General features: G+C 43.9%; 1 pseudogene; it reads right to left on the reverse strand.

Annotated features, from left to right (window-relative positions):
- Window positions 1-14,124: 14,124 nt before the first annotated feature.
- On the reverse strand, window positions 14,125-20,135 carry LOC123728244 (ATP-dependent RNA helicase DHX29-like; annotated as a pseudogene).
- Between the last annotated feature and the right edge of the window lie 359 nt (window positions 20,136-20,494).

Consider the following 20,494-nt stretch of genomic DNA (forward strand, 5'->3'; position numbering starts at 1 on the left):
GAATTGACTCAGTGCAAAAAGACAACTAAAGCTTACTGCTAATTTTTAATTTTTTGTTACAAGCCGTGTTTCGTTAAAGCCTATTTATTTTTGTTACAAGCCGTGTTTCGTTAAAGCCTATTTATTTTTGTTACAAGCCGTGTTTCGTTAAAGCCTGTGTAAAGTTCATTTGTTTCAATGTACCGGTAGGCACCTGCGGCTTATAGACATGTGCGGCTTATTTATGTTCAAAATATTATTTATTTTTTAATTCAGTGGGTGCGGCTTATACTCAGGTGCGGTTAATAGTCCGGAAATTACGATAACAAAGATCATTCCTTTTTTTTCTATAAATCATTTAAATTTGTATCAATTAGTATATTTCAGTTTAACCATAATATTTGTTGTAACATGGAGCAGCAGGTTAGGTAAATGAGAATTGAGGGTGTGGGAATGTCCATAGGGGGAGTAGGGAGGGGGAGCATGTAGCTGTCTAGTGGTGGCTATTCAGCAGCCTGATGGTCTGAGGGTAGAAACTATTGGCCAGTCTTTCAGTTATTGCCATGGTGCTCCTGTCCTGGCTGTGTCTGTGATTGAAGCGGGGAGAACAGGGCATCGCTTGTGGTGGTTGAGGGGGACAGGCCAAATTTCTTCAGCATCCTGAGGTTGAAGAGTCGCTGTCGTGCTTTCTACGCTAGACCATTTCAGCTTCTGAGATGTGTAGGCCTAGGAATTTGAAGTTATTGACCGTCTCTTCGGTGTCCCCGTTGAGGAGGATGAGGGAGTGTCCAGCCTGGTTCGTCCTGAAGTCCACAATCAGCTTTTTTTCTTTGCTAATGTTGAGGGAGATGTTGTTTACCCGGCACCATGCCGCCAGAGTGCCTACCGCCTCCCTGTAAGCTGTCTCGTCATTGTTGGTGTTGTCAGCGAACTTGATGATGGAGTTGGAACTGTGTGAGGCCACGCAGTCATGGGTATACAGAGAATACAGGAGGGGACTGAGGACGCATCCTTGTGGGGCCCGCGTGTTGAGGATCAGTGTCGAGGAGGTAATGTTGCCTACCTTCACCACTTGGGAGCGGCCGTCAGGAAGCCGGGACATAGGGAGGAGTTCAGACCCAGGGCCGTGAGCTTTGTAATGAGCTAATAGGAAACTATGGTATTGAAGGATGAGCTGTAGTTGATGAACAGCATCCTCACATATGCATTCCTTTTGTCCAGGTGGGTAAGAGCAGTGTGCAGTGCAATGGCGATTGCGTCGTCCATGGATCTGTCAGGGCAGTAGGCGAGTTGAAGAGGAGGTGGGAGGGAGGGAGGAGGTGATATGGTCTTTGACCAGCCTGTCGAAGCACTTCATGATGACGATAATGAGTGCTACTGGTCGGTAGTAATTCAGTTCAGTTACTTTCCCTTTCTTGGGCATAGGGATGATAGTGGACATCTTCAGGCAGGTGGGTGATAGAGGCCTCAGCTAGGGAAAGATTGAAAATGTCAGAGAATACAACAGCTGGCTGGTCTGCATATGCTCTGAGGGCACTGCTAGACATGTTATCTGGGCCGGCAGCCTTGCGAAGGTTAACACGTTTGAATGGCTTACAGATGTCCTCAGTAGAGACTGAATGTGTAGCCCATGTTGTTATCTGGGGCTCTCCTCGGCAGCTCAGGGTCATTGTGCTCCATTTTCAATTAACTGAAAGTGAGAGGTTGTAATCTGTATACAGGGAAAATGTCAATTTTTGAGGAAGGGGTGAGATATTCTTATTAATCTACTGGAGAACCAGTTTGGGTATAACTTTTGTATGACTGATGCCGTTAGTCAAAGGTTCATTGCTTTAAAATGTAATAATTTTTGCCCCCCAAACTCATATTCATTATATACTGCTCAAAAAAATAAAGGGAACACTTAAACAACACATCCTAGATCTGAATGAAAGAAATAATCTGGTCTGAGGATCTCATCTCGGTACCTAATGGCAGTCAGGCTACCTCTGGCGAGCACATGGAGGGCTGTGCGGCCCCCCAAAGAAATGCCACCCCACACCATGACTGACCCACCGCCAAACCGGTCATGCTGGAGGATGTTGCAGGCAGCAGAACGTTCTCCACGGCGTCTCCAGACTCTGTCACGTCTGTCACATGTGCTGTGTGAACCTGCTTTCATCTGTGAAGAGCACAGGGCGCCAGTGGCGAATTTGCCAATCTTGGTGTTCGCTGGCAAATGCCAAACGTCCTGCACGGTGTTGGGCTGTAAGCACAACCCCCACCTGTGGACGTCGGGCCCTCATACCACCCTCATGGAGTCTGTTTCTGACCGTTTGAGCAGACACATGCACATTTGTGGCCTGCTGGAGGTCATTTTGCAGGGCTCTGGCAGTGCTTCTCCTACTCCTCCTTGCACAAAGGCGGAGGTAGCGGTCCTGCTGCTGGGTTGTTGCCCTCCTACGGCCTCCTCCACGTCTCCTGATGTACTGGCCTGTCTCCTGGTAGCGCCTCCATGCTCTGGACACTACGCTGACAGACACAGCAAACCTTCTTGCCACAGCTCGCATTGATGTGCCATCCTGGATGAGCTGCAATACCTGAGCCACTTGTGTGGGTTGTAGACTCCGTCTCATGCTACCACTAGAGTGAAAGCACCGCCAGCATTCAAAAGTGACCAAAACATCAGCCAGGAAGCATAGGAACTGAGAAGTGGTCTGTGGTCCCCACCTGCAGAACCACTCCTTTATTGGGGGTGTCTTGCTAATTGTCTATAATTTCCACCTGTTGTCTATTCCATTTGCACAATAGCATGTGAAATGTATTGTCAATCAGTGTTGCTTCCTAAGTGGACAGTTTGATTTCACAGAAGTGTGATTGACTTGGAGTTACATTGTGTTGTTTAAGTGTTCCCTTTATTTTTTTGAGCAATGTATAAATAAGCAAGTAAAATGTTGTCTGGCTTGCCATTCCAAATGAAGTGAAATATGTTTTGCTCATATCATTTAAAAAACAAATAGTTCGGTGTAGGCAGGGCCATAAGCAAATAGGTAAACTGGAATATGACTAAAGAATTAATCAGGGTGATTTTTTCCACAAATAGTCAGGCATTTAACTTTCCATGGTAGCAAGATCTTATCTGTTTTTGCTAACTTTCTTTTTAAAGTTCACATTCAGCAGCTACTCTTCCTGGTGTTGAAAGCGTTCCACAGGGATGCTGGCCCATGTTGACTCCAATGCTTTCCACAGTTGTGTCAAGTTGGCCTGATGTCCTTTGTGTGGTGGACCATTCTTGATACACATGTGAAACTGTTGAGCGTGAAAAACCCAGCATCGTTGCTGTTCTTGTCACACTCAAACTGGTGCGCCTGGCACCAACTACCATAGCCTGTTCAAAGGAACTCAAATCTTTTGTCTTGCCGATTCACTCCCTGAATGGCACATATACACAATCCATATCTCAATTGTCTCAAAGCTTACAAATCCTTCTTTAACCTTTCTCCTCCCCTTCATCTACACTGATTGAAGTGAATGTAACAAGTGACATAGATTACGAAAGGGATTTTGTTGGGATGGGGGAGGGGTTGGTGCTGTGGGATTATTTAAGATATTCTTTGAAGACCTAGGGTTTCAGATGTTTCCAGTAGATGGGCAGGGACACTGCTCTCCTAGCTTCAGGGGGAAGCTGGTTCCACCATTGGGGTGGACAGAGAAGAGCTTTGACACCAGACATGACACCAGACTGTCCAAAGCATATTGCAGCTTTTCAATACAAGAAGGCTAATTGTGTTTGTTGATTTGTACATGAATATAGAACAAAACAGGTGCATGATCTAAAAGTCTTAAAGTTGCTTGATAAAGTCAGAATGACTTATGTATTAGTTCATCTAAATATTTGTTGTGGATCAATAAATATTTTTGTGACAGTCACTTAATTTATTTAACAACCGTCTGTGTAGCACGTATGTCACGCCCTGGCCATAGAGAGGGTTTTGTTCTCTATTTTGGTTAGGCCAGGGTGTGACTAGGGTGGGCATTCTATGTCCTTTTTTCTATGTTTTGTATTTCTTTGTTTTTGCCTGGTATGGCTCTCAATCAGGGACAGCTGTACATCATTGTCGCTGATTGGGAGCCATACTTAGGTAGCCTGTTTTCCTTTGGGTTTTGTGGGTGGTTAATTTCTGTTTTGTATTGCTTACCTGACAGAACTGTTTGGCTGTCGGTTTCTGTTTCTCTGTTTATGTGTTCTCTGTAAAATAAATACATGATGAGCACTAACCACGCTGCGCCTTGGTCTACTCCATTTGACAGCCGTTACAGAACCACCCACCACAAGAAGACCAAGCAGCGTGGATTGGAGCATCGGGGAGAAGGATGGACATGGGAGTCGGAACGTCGGTTCTGGGAGGACAAGTTAAGGGAGCTACGGGAACCTGAGAGGCAGCCCCAGAATTTTTTTTTGGGGGGGGCACATGGGGAGTTGGGGTAAGTCAGGCAATAGACCTGAGCCAACTCCTCGTGCTTATTATGGGGAGCGTTTGGCGTGGAGAGCACCGTGCTATGCGGAAGTGCGCACGGTCTTGCCCATCCGCACGCACAGTCCGGTGCGGTCGATACCAGCCCCCCGCAAGTGCCGTGCTAGAGTGGGCATCCAGCCAGGGAGAAGTGCGCCGGCGCAGCACATCTGGCCACCAGTGCGTCTCCTAGGCCCAGGCTACCCTGCGCCTGCTCTACGCACGGCAGCCATCAGTCCTCAGCACAGCCCAGTTCGCCCTGTGCCAGCACTCCGCCCGTGCCGGGCTACAGTAACAACTCAGCCAGGACGGGTTGTGCAGGCCGTGCGCTCCAGACCTCCAGTGCGTCTTCAAGACCCGGTCTATCCTGTGCCTGCTCCCAGAGCCAGGCCTCCTGCATGTCTCGCCAGCCTTGTGAGTCCTGTGCCTGCTCCCAGAGTCAGGCCTCCTGCAAGTCTCCCCAGCCTGGTGAGTCCTGTGCCTGCTCCCAGAGCCAGGCCTCCTGCATGTCTCCCCAGCCTGGTGAGTCCTGTGCCTGCGCCAGAGTCGCCCGCCTGTCCGGCGCCGCCAGAGTCGCCCGCCTGTCCGGCGCCGCCAGAGTCGCCCGCCCGACCGGCGCCGCCAGAGTCGCCCGCCTGTCTGGGGCCCGCTGCGAGGGTCCCCAGTCCGGGGTCGGCGGTGAGGGTCCCCACTCCAGAGGCACCACCTAAGTGGGCCAAGCCAAAGAGGTGGAGCGGGGTCCACGTCCCGCACCAGAGCCGCCGCCGTAAGAAGGCGCACCCGAACCCTCCCCTTTAGAGTCAGGTTTTGCGGCCGGATTCCGCACCTTTGGGGGGGGGGTACTATCACGCCCTGGCCATAGAGAGGGTTTTGTTCTCTATTTTGGTTAGGCCAGGGTGTGACTAGGGTGGGCATTCTATGTCCTTTTTTCTATGTTTTGTATTTCTTTTGTTTTGGCCTGCTATGGCTCTCAATCAGGGACAGCTGTACATCGTTGTCGCTGATTGGGAGCCATACTTAGGTAGCGTATTTTCCTTTGGGTTTTGTGGGTGGTTAATTTCTGTTTTGTATTGCTTACCTGACAGAACTGTGTGGCTGTCGGTTTCTGTTTATGTGTTCTCGGTAAAATAAATACATGATGCGCATTAACCACCTGCGCCTTGTTCTACTCCATTTGATAGCCGTTACAACGTAGTTGTTTCTGGTTGTGGTCTATGGTAATCTCACGGTCTGTATTGGGACACTGTACTTTGTGACGCAGGCTAGTTTCGTGTTGGTGATTGCCAACAGATCTTGTGGAGACAAACTAATAAACGTCAGATTAAGGTTGCATAGACAAGTGAATAGTCTAGAGGTAACATTGCTCTCAAGTGGTATTATTGCACATCGTGGAGGACACACATATCGCCGGGGCTGTAGTGGAGCGGGTCGAGATCTTCAAGTTCCTTGGATCTATCATGGTCCAAACACACCAACACAGTCGTGAAGAGACTGCCTCCCTCTCAGGAGGCTGAAAAGATTTGGCATGGGACCTCAGATCCTCCAAAAGTTCTGCAACCAGTCAGGATGCACCATTGAGAGCATCCTGACTGGTTGCAGGTGGTGACCTGGTATGGTGACTGCTTGGCAAAGCGCTAGAGAGGATAGTCCGTACGGCCCAGTACATCACTGGGAACGAGCTTCCTGCCATCCATGACCTCTATACCAGGCGGTGTTAGAGGAAGGCCTTAAAAACTGTCAAAGACTCCAGCCACCCAAGTCATAGATTGTTCTCTCTGCTACTGCATGGCAAGTGGTACCAGAACGCCAAGTCTTGGACCAGAAGGCTCCTTAACAGCTTCTACCCCCAAGCCATGACTGCTGAACAGTTAATCAAATGTCTACCTGAATATTTGTATTGTCACACCACACCTGGTGTCACAGGAAGGCCAAAAAAGGACCTCAGCCACCCGAGCCACAGCCTGTTCACCCTGTTATCATCCAGAAAGAGAGGTCAGTACAGGTGCACCAAAACTTCTCCAGAGCGCTCAGGACCTCAGACTGGGGCCAAGGTTCACCTTCCAAAAGGACAACAACCCTAAGCACACAGCCAAGACAACGCAGGAGTGGCTTCGGGACATGTCTCTGAATGTCCTTGAGAGGCCCAGCCAGAGCCCGGACTTGAACCCAATCAAACATCTCTGGAGAGACCTGAAAATGGCTGTGCAATGACGCTCCCCATCCAACTTGACAGAGCTTGAGAGGATCTGCAGAGAAGAATGGGAGAAACTCCCCAAATACAGGTGTGCCAAGCTTGTAGCGTCATACCCAAGAAGACTCGAGGCTGTAATTGTTGCCAAAAGTGCATCAACAAAGTACTGAGTAAAGGTGTAACTTAGACTCTCGGAGTCAGGAAGCAAGTACAGGGGGTGAATTTAATAATACAAAAAACATGGAACAATACAAAACAGGAGTAGCGTCTGGACATGAGAAACACAACTAATACTGCCTGGGGAAGGAACCAAAGGGAGTGACAGATATAGGGGAGGTAATCATAGAAGTGATGGAGTCCAGGTGAGTCTCATGAGGCGCAGGTGCGCATAACGATGGTGGCAGGTGTGCGTAATAATAAGTAAACTGGCGACAATGAGTGCCAGAGAGGCAGAGCTGGAGTAGACGTGACAAAAGGGTCTGAATACTTATGTAAATGGGATATTTCAGTTGTTTTTTAAAAATACATTTGCATCAATTTCTAAAAACCTGTTTTTGCTTTGTCATTATGGGGTATTGTGCGTAGATTGATGAGGGGGAAAACAATTTGAATCAATTTTAGAAAAAGGCTGTAACGTAACAAAATGTGGAAAAAGTCAAGGGCCTGAATACTTTCTGAATGCACTGTATACATGCAGTATATTTATACTCCGGACTCCGACATTGCTCCTCCTAATATTTCTATATTTCTTAATTCCATTATTTTACTTTTTTCGTGTGCATTGTTGTGTCTTGTTAGATATTACTGCAATGTTGGAGCTAGGAACACAAGCATTTCACTACACCCGTAATAACATCTGCTAAATATGTGTATACGATCAATAAAATTAGTCTTTTGCACAGGCTCGATGGACACTCACTGGACTCTAACGACACACACTGACACTCACACAAAACACACACGTGCATATTGATGCCACACACACACACACACACACACACACACACACACACACACACACACACACACACACACACACACACACACACACAGCCGTGTTTTCGTGAAATGTCAGGACTTTTTGGAGTGTAAAAATATCCTATTTTCCCTAACCCCTAAACCTAACCCTTAACCTAACCCTAACCCCCAAAACCCTAAACCTATACCTAACCCCAAAACACTAAACCTAACCCTTAAGCTTAAAATATCATTAGAACAAATTCAGGACCTGAAAAGTTATTGTTTTCCTACCTTTTCAGGAAATTAAGGTGAAATGTTAGGACATTGGGGTCTTGATAATGTAGGAAATCAAGTGCACACACACACACACACACACACACACACACACACACACACACACACACACACACACACACACACTTTTGTTAGTATTGTAAATGTGTCATATTTGATATAAAGGTATGTAATAACTTTATAGACGGCCATTTCATGCATTTATGTAACACACCCTAACACAATCACTCACTCACTCACTCACTCACTCACTCACTCACTCACTCACTCAATTAATTAATTAATTAATTAATTAATTAATTAATTACGCACGCACGCACGCACGCACACACACACACACAAGCTACATATCTAGCTAGGAAGCACGGGCTACACATCGGCACCCCTTGTGTATAGCCTCCTTATTGTTATTTTATTTTGTTACTATTTTTCCTTTAGTTGGCTCCATTAGTAAGCATTTCACAGTAAGGTCAACACCTGTTGTATTCGGCGCATATTACATTTATATTTTGATTTGATTTTGCACATTCATAAATTATGTTTTGAAACCCTGACAGACTTGCTTGTTATGAGGGGTGGGTACCTTCAAGTACTCTTGGTTTTTCCCCTGTCGTGTCTTTGCTACGGATTAAGTGATATATGACATGCTATTTATAAAATCGTTTCTCTGTAATTAATATTACCTGATTAAACTAATCATGTAAATGTAATTAACTAGGAAGTCGGGGCACCACGGAAGAATGTTTATAGAGCTGTTGTCTTCCGAATAAACCCATAAAGACCTGTTCATTTTTTACATCAATAGCAGTCAATTATTAATCGTCACCTTATTCAGTCTCTTCTGAATGTCGTAAAATTCTTGGTTATCTTCACGAACCCTGGCTAACAAGTTGAATCAGCAATACAACATTTGGTTTAATTATTTATTTACTAAATACCTAAATAATCACACAGAATTACATATACACAGGATGGATCATACATTGATAACTAATTATGTCATACAAGAAAACGTCCCTAGCGGCCGGAACTGATATGACGGCTGGTTACACAAAGAAAGGGGGTTGGGTTTGAATGAAAGCACGGGAAGACTGAGGAACAAAAAGATTGGGTCTCTATCGGACCTTATGAAGCTATGCTATCGTAAATACAGAATCTTATGCATTCTAGATAACCGCCCATTTGGAAAAGGAAAATGCAAGAAATATTTACTCTGAGCTGCGCTTCGATAGATTGGTCGAAGATGGAAGGCTGGGTTGCCCAGCAGAGATCTCCCTTGTCCTTTGAAGAATATGTATTGTGGTAGAACGGATACGTTGTAGTACCGTCGTCGTGTGGTAGAACGGATACGTTGTAGTACCCTGTCTTTCTGAAGAGATTGTCCGTCCTTTCCTAGCCCACGTTTACAGCTGCTGCTGCTAACTCGACGTCTAGGATGTATCACTTCTTTAGTGAATAAGAGTTCAAAGTTCATACCAAGTTACCATACTATAAGCTCATGCTATATTCTGGCTGGTATAGTCGAAATTCATCCTTCCAGTGTGTCAATTGTCACCTCCACGTTGAAATTAGCCCTTTTAAACGTATGGACATCAGTCCTCACGTCCTCGGGAACACAATGTTAATTTCGTTAGGTTGTAGTCGTTCAACCATTCGCAACCAGAGCTCACGCTGAGGTTGGCTTAGTTCTGTAGTTGATATTAGCCCTTTTAAACGTATGGACAGCAGTCCTCACGTCATCGGGAACCCAAGGTTGACTTTCATCAATGGGCTTTTGTAGTGGTGGAGAGAAGGGCGTGTTTCATTGTTCACAACCAATGTCTGTTCACTTGGGCGGGGCCACTGAGTGAGCATAGTTCACTTATTAAAACAATTCTCTCATTTAGAAGCTAAAATTACATTTCATCGTTTCACAAAGTTTCATATTTAAACATTTAAATTGCACAACAATTCCATGTGAATCTGATAACTAGAATGTGTCGACTTTCCAAGATACAGTTTATGTCGTCCTATAAGCAGTAATTATGTCTCAGACGACAACTGATCTGACATCATATTCTTTAAGTACCAACAGATATTTTCAACTGGTTGGATTACCGAAATATGGTTCCGTTCCCCAACTTTTTGATGTTACCACTCTCTCCATGTTAACAAAGGGCTTTCTAAGAGTCCAATCTGTAGAGTAGAGAGAGAAAAGGGGAAAAGGTATTTATGGGGGTCATAAACCTCACCAACAGGGCAACGTCATGACACCTCATACAATCAAATTGAGGAACAAATGAGTGGGTGCACAGGAACCTGACACGCTTGACGTCTAGGGATCTATTTTTGGCTGTGTCAAACGCACTTTATTTTGCAATTTTGTTACGTAAAAACTGCCGCACTGGCATTTCTTTTGTAGTCCTAATGTCAGATTCAGCACCGTACCTATATAACATTAGCTCTCTTGCGCTGTGGTGGGAGGTGTGGCAATGTTTGAGGTGTGTCCTTCAAAACAAGTGTGAAAGTGTCAATTTCATGCATCACTAATGGGAAGTTTTAGCAGGCTTGCATTTATTGTCATAAATCTTGCCCTGGAGACAGCTCTGCAGAGTGATCACTAGCTGGCACAGAAAGTCATCAAATCTGATTTTAAACCTAACCCTAACCTTAACCTCACTGCTAACCCTAATGCCTAACCCTCACCTTAAATTAAAATGTTTGTTTTTATGAATTTTCACAATATAGCCAATTTTGACTTTGCAGCTTGCACATCTCGTGGAAATAGCTCAGTTCTGCCTCCAGGGTAAGATTCATGACAACTCATTTCAACCTGCGAAGTTTTAAGACTCATAAAATGCAGGTTTTAACAGAAACACAGTTGATAATGGCAAGGATTTTTAGAGCTGAAGCTCAGCCCATTCAGCCAGGACGCACAGTGCTCATGGAAGGAGAAAGATGCCAGTGAATCTGGTATTTAGAAACATTAATACAACTATTCCATTCCAGCCATTACAATGAGCCCATCCTCCTATAGCTCCTTCCACCAGCCTCCTCTGATCCATCCCAATTTTCAATGAGCGCCTGTCATCCGATTACCAAAGACATGCTCCTCCAAACTATTGTCCTCATATAATGCCATATTAACAGACACTTGTTTTGATAATCTGCCTCATCGGCAATGTTACAATTAACAGGAGCCTATGCATAAAGACATTTAGGCATAAGTGTGTACACAGTACCATGGAATGCGAGAAGCGATTTATGATATCATGCTTCTGACCCGATCCTATTTCGTAATATTGTTGTTAATTTATTGATTGATTGTTTTTCGTTTTAATTTGATTAAAAAACACATTTATTGGAAAGATTCTCGAATGTGATGCAACTTCGTCTGCTATTTCTGGAGAAGTGCAAATATGATCTGTCAGATGGTTCCATGATGTTTATAACACATTACATTCATGAGCAGTATAACGGTGACTGGACAATCCCCCTTTCTCTTTATATTGGATCCTTATCAAGCTCCTGTGAAAAGTTTGGATGTGCGTAAAACCCTCCATAGTCTAAGTTGCCTTGTGTGTATTAGACATCCACAGGAAGCAATTTAAGGTGCCTGGAACTGTATTTAGATATAGCCTATTTAATTAAAACAAGTTGTTTCATTTTTCTTAGAATTTGATTAGAATTATACAATGTATTTTTAGGCCTTATCAATAGCCTAGTGAATTTAATCTTGCTTATTGATAACGTTTGTGTCATAGGGGTCGTTGAATGGAGACCAAGGCGCAGCGTGTATAGTGCTCATTCTTAGTGCTCATTCTTTGTCTTTAATGAATACACTTTAACAACAAAACAACAAAACGACCAACAACAGTCCCGTCAGGTACACTAAACGGAAACAACTACCCACAAACCCCAAAAGAAAACAGGCTGTCTAAGTATGGCTTCCAATCAGAGACAACGAAAGACACCTGCCTCTGATTGGAAACCATACCCGGCCAAAACATGGAAAACGAAACATAGAAATAGAATTCTAGCACGATCTCACCTAGAAACAGAAAACCCCAAAACCACCCAAAACAACCACCTGTCACGCCCTGACCACTCCACTATGGCAAATGACCTCCTACAATGGTCAGGACGTGACAGTTTGGCACAGTATGTCCATGTCCAGACTGTAATTTACAGTAGACCTAGCCCCTATATCAGTGTGCATGCTATAGCCTATGTTTAACAATGTATTTCCATATTGAAGCAATGCAATTACAACAATGTGGACTGAAAACATGTTCAACATATTTAGCAAATATGGTGCAGGCTATTTAACAAACTAGGCTATAACGGACTAACAGACCTTAAATGCACAACTAGAAGCAGCCACATATTTAGCCATGGAGCACATTCTGATGGCCAGTGAGGGGCCAAGCCTCGACACATCAATAACTTGTTTATTCATCAAAACCCAGCCTTTTTGCACCACCGCCAGCTAATGCGCCCATAATTCCGGTTCTGAAAATAGCACAAATATTTCTGACACACTCCTGAACATATAACACTACTGCCGGTGCTAAGATTTGACATTGCGTCAGGTTTGTTAAAATAGAGCCCCTAATATGGATGCAAAGTGTTCAGCTGTCTGGCAAACTCTTTGAGATGGGTATTTTGCTGTTTTCAACTGAAGATCTCTTCCTGTTTTCTGCTCAGTGTGGCATGGCATGTAGCTGTGGAGAGTCAGAGTCTGTCATTCACAAATAAACCATGTGTTTTGTTTTTAAATGCATAGAAAGTGAGACAGATCTCTGACAGATAACACCCAAATCATTCAATTAAATTTGTCCCCTTAAGAGCTAATATTGCAGTAAACCAAGTATACACATCATATCCTTGAAAGACATTAATGTCCATATTTGGGCCTTTGTGTTTTGAGCGAGCCTCAGCCACACAAATACAGAAGTGGGTAAGGCCTGAGAAAACACAGTGATAGAATCAGCAGAAATTGGAAATGACACAAAATAATTTTTTAACACACTACTGTCCGAAACGCCAACTGGTGGTTAAAACGGCATAACAATTGTTTCTTAACTGTGATGTGTGGGAGTGTTTTGTCACACAGGGGAGGAGAAGATCATGATGGAGTCACCCCCATGTTTTTAAAAATGTGTCCTTTGTTTAGCATGGTGATCTTATTGAGATTAAATATTATTTTCAAGTGAGACCAGTCACTGTGTGAGGTCAGTCGGTGTTCATAAATATTGATGTGTTTTGTCACGCAAGTTGTCATGGAGGGGTCAGAGGGACCGCACTTTATTAAAGCAGAGGTATCTAACCTGGGTTGTGTTCATTAGCGCACACAAGGGAACATTTTTCAAAATGTTTGAAGCGTTTTATATTTTAGAAGTCAAGGTAATCCCTCCCTGTTTCAGTCCGTTTTCTTCCATTTGGTGCCTAATGAACATGGCCCTAAAGAGCTTTATTATAAATTCAGAAAATCAAAGTGTAAACGTAACCACACTGCCAGAACTCGCATGTGTACACAGTACACTTAGCACCTTCGAACCTAAAAGGGTTATTCGGATGTCCCCATAGGAGAACCCTTTTGGGTTCAATGCAGAACCTTTTTCACAGAGGGCTCAACATGAAACCCAAAAGGGTTATACCTGGAACCAAAAAGGGTTATCCTATGGGGACAGCTGAAGAACCCTTTTCAGGAAACACTTTTTTCTTAGAGTGTGCAGAGTAAAATCGAAATAGATTTGTATACCCTCTGTGTGCATGGCCACTTCTTTTCTGTGGTTTCTAAATGTCAAGTCAAGTAAATTACATCATAATACATGAAGCTAGCTAGGGGGGGTAGATCCCTTGATAGTCATTAAAGCAATGTTGTTTGTTTGTGTCACAGACAGAGAAAGTCTTGGGTTACAGCACTGGGCACAGCTGTTCTCGTTCGTTATTGTTTGGAGAAGTTCTATTCTATTCTTAAAGAAATAATGTTTGGGCAGCACCAGTGGCATAATTGCAGGAATATTTCAAGGATGTTTACTAGAAGCAAACACAAAGCTATTGCGCTTCTGTTTCTGTCTTTTGGAAAACAAAAACATGAAACACTCACCAAAGGATGTCTGTTACATTCCGAGCGAGGGAGCCATGAATAAATCATTTTTTCCTAAAACGTATATTCAACATGAACACCAATGATAGTTTTATTTAATGTTTGGCAACAGTCATCATTGGATAAGAAATATGCTATTTGGTTTCATAATTTACATTTTGTTATACAATCACCACCACCCGCTTATCCTTAGGTCATCCATCTATCCACCCAATATTGTCTCAGGGACATCTCTATAACTGAGGTCTCCAATGAGAAGTCACAGGGGTCAGGAGACGTACAACATCTTGATCAGTTCTTTAATCAACTGCATGGTCTTCTCATCTACAGTTCAGAGACAAAGAGAGTAAATAATACCATTAGCCACTACACAGTGCTAAACACAGAGCTAAATGTTTCATTTCATGAACACACACACACACACACACACACACACACACACACACACACACACACACACACACACACAAAAATACAGCATTTGAAATGAAAAAATGAGAAAAGGATACAAGATTAAAAAGGAAGGGGAAAGACAGAGAAAGGGTAGAATATAACTTTCTAGATTCATCCTTGGGTTCTCCGGCATCTTCTCCAGTAGTGAGTCTAAGAGCTTCCTCAGGTGTTTAAAGATCACTCCAATCCTCACTGGGGCCTGGGGGAGGGGACAGGGAGGAGCCGAGATCAAACAGAGCCTTGCTTGCTACAGTATGCTCAACAACTACAAGGGTCAGTTTCTTGGACCCAGGTTAAGCCTAGTATTGGACTAAAGAACACTTACAATGGAGATTCTCTTTTGAACACTCATTTTCAGTTCAGAAGTAGGCTTAATCTGGGTCTGGGAAATTGGCTACAATAGTTTGATTTTCTTTATCTTTGTCTATCCTATTGTCTCTGCTGTTTTGTTTTATTTTTTATTTTATTTCACCTTTATTTAACCAGGTAAGCTAGTTGAGAAAAAGTTCTCATTTACAACTGCGACCTGGCCAAGATAAAGCAAAGCAGTGCGACAGAAACAACAACACAGAGTTACATGGAATAAACAAGCGTACAGTCAACACAATAGAAAAAAAAGAAAGTCTATATACAGTGTGTGCAAATGGCATTGGGAGGTATGGCAATAAATAGGCCATAGTAATTACAAGTAATTACAATTTAGCAGATTAACACTGGAGATAGATGAGCAGATAATGATGAGTAGATGATGATGTGTAAGTAGTGATACTGGTGTGCAAAAGAGCAGCAAAGTAAATAAAAACAATATGGGGATGAGGTAGGTAGATTGGGTGAGCTATTTACAGATGGACTATGTACAGTTGCAGCGATCGGTTAGCTGCTCAGATAGCTGATGTTTAAAGTTAGTGAGGGAAATGTAAGTCTCCAGTAACAGCCCTCTAGTCATGCATGACACGTACAGTATAATAATACACATTTAATACAGCTGGCTCAGAGATGAACTCTGACCTGGAAGTGGATCCATTCGACCAGAGATATGAGTCGTTCACGGTTCTGCACGTTGATGTCCCCTCCAAACAGTAGCATGGGGAATGGAGATATCAGGGTTGTGTCCCACAGGTAGATCAGAGGACGAGTCCAAATGACATTAAAACATCAAGTCTTTTACATCCGATTAGGAAACACATTTAGTACTTCAATTTATTGGGGCCTCCCTAGGAGTAGTTAGAGGTTGCCCCTAACCACTGATACAGGGTCCGATTTTTCACTTCCTAAATGATTATGGATAGGATTGAGGGAGTTTGGTAATCTGATCCTAAATCTTAAGGGCATCTTCTACCTCAGTGCCTCCCTGAGTAAGATGGACCCACCATAGAGACAGATACAAAAAGTGTATTGATGGTCTATTAATAGATATACAGAGAGATAAAGAAACAGAGAGAGTAAGAGCGATAGTGTTATCTCTATCCAACTGACCTTCTCCTGGAAGAGTAGGTAGTGGTTGAAGGAGGAGGGGTGGACGTGGGCCTTCCCCTGGGAGGTTTCCACAGAACAGGCCACCCGGTCCAGCGCATCCACAGAGGGCGTGTAGAGGATCCGCCCCACACTGTCACACAGCCCTCCCGTCACCACCGCGTTCAGTACACAGATCTGAGCCTTACCCAAAGGGGTGAGGGGAGCCTGGGGCCCCGTCGGGTCAGACCGGTCCCGGGAAGCTGGTCCTCAACCAGACTCGGAGGAAGAAGAGAATACGACCTGGTCCATCATCCTCATCAGCTCCTGTTTGATGTACTGATGGGGAGGAGATCCAGGTGAATTTCAGAGACGGAGTCAAGACTGGAGCCACCAAGAGCCAAACCAAGACTAGACTCCATCTCTGGTAAAGTTCTGACTAACCACTCTAAAGGTCAGATCACTACTTACACTGTATACCGTATCAGTTACAAACATGCTCATTGTTACAAGATACATGATGATGTAAGATACAAGATGAGAAAAACATGCACAGGTTTGTGTGAGAGAGAATAGAGTAGAGTAGACGTGCTGTTCGACCCCCCTCCCTACCTGCTGCTGCACGGAGAGACACTTTGAAACTTTGAATGCCTGCCTATATAAAGCCAATTGACATTAACTCCTGAGGTGTTGAACTGGTTATTATTTGACCCTGCTGGTAATCTATGAACGTTTTAACGTCTTGAATAATGATCTGTCCTCAAATCTCCACCGTGTACAGCCAGAAAAGGACTGGCCACCTTGGTTCCTCTCTAGGTTTCTTCCTAGATTCCTGCCTTTCAGGGAGTTTTTCCTAGCCACTCTACTTCTGCATTGCTTGCTCTCTGGGGTTTTAGGAATGAGTATCTGTATAGCACTTAGTGACATCTGCTGATGTAAAAAGGGGTTTATAAAATAAATTTGATTGATTTGATATATTGATTGAGTAGAGTACCTTTATGGTGATAAGGGCAGTGCGATTCAGGAAGTGTTTCCTGTAGTAGGTTGTCTCGGCTCAATATCTCTCACTGCGTATGTTCTTCCACCTGCGTATGATCTTCCACCTGTTAGCAAGACAATTGTTTGGATAAAAGCGTCTGCTAAATGGCATATATTATATGTTATAAGGAACCGAGATGCTGGCTGAACAGTTGGAAGGGCATAGAAACAATCCACTCATTCAGTTAGACTATATTACTATATTAGAGAAAACAGGGTCCTGTTCATTAGGCACAAAATGGAAGAAAACGGATTGAAATGTAGAGGTACTGAGTGAACCTGTCGAGTAAGACACGCTTGTTTTCATCCGCCGTTGCAAAATGTTTTGCTACCGTGTGCCCTAATCAACATGTGCCTGCCTCTGATTTTGGTCATTCATACTGTTATTAAAAGTGCTACCTCTCCAAGTAAGCGTTGTAGATGGCCAGGTGATCAGATCCTTCTGGTTCATGGGTGTGGCAAAGGGAAGCTTCTCCGAGATGGCTGCCTCTATAGTTGCCTGGAATATACAATTACATTCAGTATGGAGAATACACTGGAGACTACCCTGTTCAAAGAGCACCTTTTATACCCTGAGCTATACAGTTTTTACCGATATGAGTTCCAACACACAATTTCATATTTTTATAGATATCACAGTATTGCAGAGAAAGTAACAACATATAACTGCTCATTTTGCAATTCAGACATAATTTATGTCACCGTTGATGGACGTAACTTACAATTGGTTCCAGGCAGCCCGAGATGGTGCCGAAGATGAGCATCTTGCCATTCATGGGCAGGGTGGCAACCCAGAGGGCTGAGGGAGGAGCACGCCCCAATCCCCTGGAACAGGAACACAGCGTTACTCACTGACTGGGGCTGGGGCGCATCCAGGGCTCTGCACAGGAACTCCTATGGAGAGCCGTACTCACACTGCTGTAGAGGGGACAGAATCGTAAACGGAAGTCGTTTGGGGTGAGATCATGTGTTTGTGTTTAAGTGGTAAGACAGTCATTATTCTATACCCATGTGTAAGTAGCTATTTTTGAGTATGGGTCTGTGGTTACTTTGTGTGTTTTTTTTAATTGTGCGCCTCTGATTAAAAATAATTGTTACTGTACCACGATATGAAGTCACAGATCCTCCAGTGAACCCTCAGTATTTCTGGTATGGAGAAATCCATGAAGGCCAGAAACCTGTTATAAGGAACATTCACAATCAGGCTGTTACTTGTGGAGCTGCTGACCTCAATAAGGCTGTAGAGGGTAACTTGTTCTGTGGTTCACAGAGAGAACCTGAACTGGATTTGGGGTAGAGGTCGGAAGCAGAACCCGTTCCGTACGTGTCCTGCCCTGTCTTGCCATTGGAGGGCACTGGCCTTGCTGACAAACATCACCAGGGAATTCATCTGGCTGCTCTCATGGTACCTGTTTTCTTTGGTCTTTCTGGTATCAATAACGAACACAACATCAGGTATGGTGACTCCAGTTTCCGCTATGTTTGTGGACAGCACAATCTAAAATAGAGACAGGGTAATGTAGGCAATTGTTGTTTCACTTTTTTCATTCATAGCAGTGTCTCAGTTCATCACTGCACTAGAGAAATAAACCCCAGTACCTTCCTAACTCCAGCAGAGGGCACTGTAAACACAGCTAGCTGCCTGTGGTCCTTGGACGACAGTGTCGAGCTACCAGTCTGAACCTAAGTAGGGAGACATAAATCAATCTGTCAATGCTATTTAGCAGTCGCTTTTATCCAAAGTGACTTACAGTCATGTGTACATACGTTTTCCATACGTCTGGTCCTGGGAATCAAACCCACTATCTTGGCATTGCAAGCGCCACGCTATACCAGCTACAGAGAAGTATTCAGACCCCTTCCCTTTTTCCACATTTTGTTACGTTACAGCCTTATTCTAAAATGGATTCAATACATTTTTGCCGTGGTGGTTCCGACAGTGTCGTGGAAATACTTCTTAAAAATATCTCTTAGACACCGGAGCTTGTGAGTTCAATATAGACTTTATTACAAAGTAATAAGCCGAGCTGGTCCATGGAGCAACTGCCGGTCCCAGACTCAGAGATCTCTTTATGTACAGTTTCAGTCTGACACAACATACACAGTCACTCCTCTTTACGTATATGATTCTCATCCACTATTGTTTCCTGATCTTACTTCTAGTCTGTCTTCGACCATCTTTACTTGGTTTCTCCTCCCCTTCTTGGCACATAATGCAGGGCATAGATTATATTGGTGGCGTAACCATAGCAATGATACAAATAATAATACAGACATTCATTCATAATGCAGGTGCATGTCCAAGGACACCCACAGGACTAGACAACGGTCTCCCTCAAGCCCACAATGGCCCAGTCACACACACACACAATGGCCTCCCCCCCAAGCCCACATTGATTGTGCTCAACACTCCGAGACAAAACGACACATGCGCCGGAAAATCCCCCATAACAGCTAAAGTGGACTAGGTCAGGACCCAGGCTCCAACAGAGCTTGAGACTTTCACTATGAACTCCTGAAGAACACACATAACACCATGAGTTACGTATTGGTTCCTGTTCTAGATCATGGATCAGTTCTGAATTATTTACAGCAGTGTAGAATAGGATAGCACAATGATTGAGTACAGGAAATAACAAGGCATTTCTACATTTACCAGATGCTTTTATCCAGAGTGACATTACAGAAGCAATTAGGGTTAAGTAACTTGCTCAAGGGCACATTGACCGATTTTTCACCTAGTTGGCTCAGGGATTCAAACCAGCAACCTTTTGGTTACTAGCTCAACACTCTTAACAGCTAGGCTACCTGCCTCCCATTTCCATAGTGTTTTCAGAGACAAATCAGTTACTTGGCTATCTGACCCTGAGACCCAATTCAGCAGGTACTATAACAAGGCCCCTCTTACCCAGAAATCTCACCCCTGTCTGTCATAGTACCCCATCTCACCTGGTGATGCATCTTCTTCCCTCCTTTCAGAGTGACGTTGATGTTGACCTCCTCCTCCTTCCTCCAGGATCTTCTGGCTGTATTCAGTCCTTCTCCAGCACATAGCCCGTCTTTTCTGTCCTCCAGATGGAACACCTGACGATGGAGGACAGATCACTTCAGAGCCATGGAAATAGAGTTATACTTCCTGCTTTACTGCTATGGCGACACTCAAAATGGCTGCCAGTCCACCCATTTTTGAATTTCTGACCTGAAAGGGGACATTTTGGACCTGAAAGGGGCTGATGTGTTCTGACCATATAGTTAAAATGAATAGAACAATTTGTCAAAAACGGTAAACGACTAGTCAAGTCATGTGCTCCGGTTTTTGTATACACTGTAACAAGTACATTGACGATTTGTAATGTGCTTAAAAGTGGCTAAACTAAGTTAATATTTTTCAGGCAATGAGCGCAGCCATCTTTGACTTTGTTTATTTGCATCTTATTGTAAATGGCATTCTGGGATTAGGAAGTTTGTGCCAAGTCAAACATAAACAAACATGGCTGCCATAATAAAGAATGTAGCTGCTGTTAGCTTAGCTGACACGCATTT

Source organism: Salmo salar, chromosome ssa01 (genome assembly GCF_905237065.1).
Source record: "Salmo salar chromosome ssa01, Ssal_v3.1, whole genome shotgun sequence".
In the NCBI taxonomy this organism is placed as follows: Eukaryota; Metazoa; Chordata; class Actinopteri; order Salmoniformes; family Salmonidae; genus Salmo; species Salmo salar.